At 38.9% G+C, this 4929-nt stretch overlaps 1 pseudogene; it reads left to right on the forward strand.

Annotated features, from left to right (window-relative positions):
• Positions 1-3525, forward strand: part of LOC110314329 — a 14945-nt pseudogene extending 11420 nt beyond the window's left edge.
• Positions 3526-4929: the final 1404 nt, after the last annotated feature.

Raw genomic sequence — 4929 nt, forward strand, 5'->3', positions numbered from 1 at the left:
ATATATATATATATATATATATATATATATATATATATATACATACATTTTGTATATTCAGGTTTCCAGACTCACTACTGGATTGATTGTGGTATAATAAAAAAGTAATAGAGTCAAAACTGGCACTGATGCATTATGTAAAAATAACTAAAAAAAATGGAACTGGAATTTAATGACATAGTCTATCTCCAAAATGAACCCTGCAATTACTGATAGCCTGTGATTTCTGCCACCTATTTTCATAAATTATGACATGGATTCTAATAACACTGTGTTGTCTTGCTGATGATTAATAAGCTATTATCTATTCCCCATCACTGAGTAAAAACTTTGACTATCTTTGCCATGTTTGGATATGATGTTGACACTTCAGAAAACCTCTGTTCCATTATAATATTATCACAATGATTAAAAATATACTTGTTGTAATAACAGGTCTACATGTACCCAGATTATAGAAGAGAACAGGTGATTCCTGGAAGTCTCCCTTATCACTGAAATGCAATGATGGCAGCATACATACTACACCTTCTTAACTCAGCCATTCATAAAAATTGAGACACTCTATGTTGGAGGGAGATGGTCCTTTTATTCTATAATTGGACACTGAGTGAATTTTTTCTTTGACTCTGAACTGTTTGATTAATATTAGACACTGTTTAATGGGAAAATAATGTATAAATATGATAACAATAGGTTTAGAAAAAGAATTGGAGTTTTGATTTGTATGCATTTCATTGGAGATAGCAATTGGATATCTACTTAGAGATGCAGAGTATACAGATATGTGTGAGAGCATGGAATTATATAAAAAAGTGATATACATATAAGTTCTACATACATAAGTTCATAGATGTAATTGCATCACCTAGTTTTAAGTAGAGCTAGAAGGATGCATAAGTTCAAAAACTGCCTTAATACTTTCATCATTTGGAGTACTTTCAGTTCAACAGATAAGATTTAAAATCATTGGTAATTAAAGTAGGAAAAATAGACAAGAGAAGACACCCTAAAAGCTAAGATCATTTGAGTGTAGAAATGGAAAGCAGTGCATAAAAAGAGCAAACTGGGTCTGAACATCAATTTTGCTAGTATATACAAATCTACACTTTTTGAAAACTAAAATATTTTATTCATGACTGCAAAGGTATCAGGGAGAAATCTTTTTCTCTATGATGAGTTAATCTTAAAGTCATATTGTTATAACCAAAAAGAACCCAAGAGAACATGAGATTATATCATGTCAGTAGAATCATCTTCAGTACTACAGTAGAACTTTCTTCACTGATACTTCCAGGACCCACAGCTTTGCTGCTGACCTGTCTTCATGATTTCTTATTATTTAGAGCCAAAATAAGCCTTCTTACTCAGCTAATGACTTTTGCTTCAAACTGAGGTGATTACTTAGTAAAATGCCTTCCATGCATGCATAAGGATCTAAGTTAAAAATAAAATAAAATAAAATAAAATAAAATAAAATAAAAAGCTTGGTGTACTGACCTTTACTTGTAATTACAGCACAGAAGAGATAGAAACAGGCTGTATTAGCTATTTCTCTGTTGTGATAAAAAGATATCCACAGAAACTATAGGAAGTGCGTGCTGACAGGAGACTGATATAGTTGTCTCCTGAGAGGCTCTGCCAGTGCCTGACAAATACAGAGGTGAATGCTCTCAGCTAACCATTGGACTGAGCACAGGGAATTAGGTGAGGGACTGAAGGAGCCAAAGGGGTTTGCAACCCCATAGGAAGAACAACAATGTCAACCAACCAGAGTCCCTAGGGATTAAACAACCAACTAAGGAGTAAACATGGAGGGACCCATGGCTCCAGCCATATATGTATCAGAGGATGACCTTGTAGGGCATCAATGAGACGAGAAGCCCTTTGTCCTGTGAAGATTTGGTGCCCCAGTGTAGAAGAATGCCAGGGTGGGGAGGCAGGAGAGGGTGGGTGGGTAGAGGCACGCCCACATAGAAGCAGGAGGAGGGAGATGGGATAGAGGATTTCTGGGGGAGAAGGAAATCAGTAAAGGGAATAACATTTGAAATGTAAATAAATAACATATCCAATAAAAAATAAATTTAAAAAGAGAGAAACTTGGGGGGAGCATGGGCTGCTACAACCACTGACACTTCAACTTGGCCTGCACGGGCGGGTTGGGGGAGGGGGCTTGTGAGTCCACAGTTGGCTCAGAGTAACAACTTCGGGAAGTAGGGAGAATGGTGACCTGGACACAGATGAGGCAGTGGCGCCCTTGCAGGACTCAGAACTAGCCCTGGCTGGCATCACCATGCATCTCAACAACCTCTTCAGGGAGTAGAATCAGCTTTTCAAACAATACAGAAATCACAGTCCATTAAGAGAAGGAGAAAATGCAGTAGGCATGCTATAACTTAAAGACTATGGAGAGCTGTGTGAGAGTGAAGAGGTTGGATTAAATAAAAATAAAATTAAGAAGAACATTGATGCCTAGAAATCCACTCCCTCGATGGTCAATGGACTTCAGAGGCAAATCAACATTGCTGACTGCCATGTTTACTTACTTGACTGTGCTTTCCTTTGTGAAACAAGAGTTGGTGGCCTACATAAAAGGTGGGTGCATCCTTAGGAAAGCCTAGATTTACAATAAATACTATGTGGACATCAATGCCTTCAGGAGCAGTAACAGAAGGTGACAGAAGAACCCTGTCTTCTGAAGCTGTCAATGATAACCATATTGTGGCAGAGGTGGTAGCTGAGGAGTCCCTAAGCAGAATGAAAGCTGCTGTGAGCTTTGGATTTGGCCTTTTTCACCTTTGCATATCTGTGGTCCCCCCAAACCTTCTCAAAATCATCAACTTGCTGGGGTTTACTGGAGACCACCTACAGGGCCTTTCTTCACTGAAGTATGCAAGCAAACTTAAGGACATGAAGGCCCCTTTAGCTACATTAGCCCTGCTGTGGTACCAGACTGTGGTCTGCCCATTCTTTGTCTTGGACAGCAGCAACAACAAAGGGGGCCTGGATGAAGCTAAGGCAGTTCTTCTCAGAAAGGTGTCTGCTTACCCAAATTCTTCCCTCTTCATGTTTTTCAAGGGACTGACCCAGCAGTTAGAGTGTCAAATCAACAGTGCCTTGACTTCCTTGCATAATGCTCTGGAGCTGGCTGTAGATCAGAGGGAGATCCAGCATGTCTGTCTGTATGTAATCAGCTGGCGCAGCATTACTGAACTCAACTTCAAGGGTGCATTTGTTTCCTTCAAGAGGCTGAAGAACAAGTCCATGTGGTCCCAGTGCTACTACGCATATCTGACTGCAGTTTGTCAGAGAGCCACTGGTGACATGGATGGGGCACAGCTTGTTTGTAAAGAATTCCAGAAGCAGCTGGGCGGTGGTGGCAAATATGTCCAGCTATATGCATGCTACAAGCTTAGCTGTCTCCTACTAGACAGAGCAGAGACTGTAGGAAGAGGCAGAACTCTACTCCTTCAGGCAAAGGAGGATTTTTCTGGCTACGACTTTGAAAACATATTTGCATGTTAGCATCCATGCTGCTCTGGCCTCCCTCAGAGAACTTGTCCTTCAGTGATAAACTCCAAGTGGCCCCTCCATTCCCTCCACCCAGAGTCAGCACTATGAAAGCTGATGAGAAAACTCTCTTGAAAATCAGCTTTTTCTTTGGAGACCACCTGTGCCAGGGATGGGTTTCCTGGTGTTGCTGACATACTAAAGATTCCTCTTTTAAACATGTAGCTATGGAGTAATAAAGACGTCTGTAACGATAACAGGAACAGACGATAACAGGAACAGACCTGGGAGAGGGTTAAGTGATCTTGTTCAAACATTTTAGTTTTGTAATTTATATTTTTAAATTGAATCAAACAAAATATTCAAAAAAGTAAGAGAGTGTTTATTATACAGGTTTATGATTCCATCTTGGACTCAAGACATAGTAGTAGCAGTTAACACAGAAGGGGCCAGAAGCTGAAAGCTCAGATTTTAGCCACAAGCAGGAAACAGTGTGAAATGGAAGTGGCTTGAGGTTTAAAACACTCCGACCCTCCCCACCCCCAGGATGAACTTCCTCCAAGTTTTATGAGGCTTCACCACATAAAACTCCTCAAATAGCACTACCAAATGGGTGTTCAAATATCTTAGCCTGTAGAAGACATTTCTCATTCAATCCAGAAAAAAGACTTATCTCTTGGATTTGCTCTCCAGTCTTGCCTGGATAACTCCAGGTCAGTCAAAGAACTACTAATAAAATAAAGAAGGTAAATGATGTACAACAATGATACTCTAGCATTCCAACACACACACACACACACACACACACACACACACACATACACACACACACACACACAAACACACACACACATAATCTACATGTACCTTCATGCACAGATACCCACATATGTACCTACATACACATAGTCACATATGCACAGGTACATATACACAAACACACACACACACACACACACACACACACTTCTGATTTACTAAATAAACTTAATTCATATTAATGATAACATACGTACAAAAAGCTTATAATTCAGGTTCTAGTTTAGTCAATCTATGTCAATGTCAATTAACTCATTTAATCTCTAAACAACCTATCTTACAGTAAATACTGTCAGGCTCAAACTTATGAAATTGCTGGTCTCTAATTATATTATATAAGTTGATTGATCAATTGCCATATAATCTGTAAATTCAGTATCACTAAAATGTACTTTACTAAAACCATTTAGAAATTAAATAGAAATTAAACTGAGAACAAAGAGGTTTGGTAGCATACAATGTAAAAATGTGACCACCATATACTCAGCTTCAAATCCTTCTAATTCGATTTTCTCTCCTATTTGTGTAACCATCTAAATCCAGAAGCTTTTCTGTACTGGGACCCTTCCCATTCTACATTCATTAAAATCTATTATTCTT

This window comes from Mus pahari, chromosome X (genome assembly GCF_900095145.1).
Source record: "Mus pahari chromosome X, PAHARI_EIJ_v1.1, whole genome shotgun sequence".
NCBI lineage: Eukaryota > Metazoa > Chordata > Mammalia > Rodentia > Muridae > Mus > Mus pahari.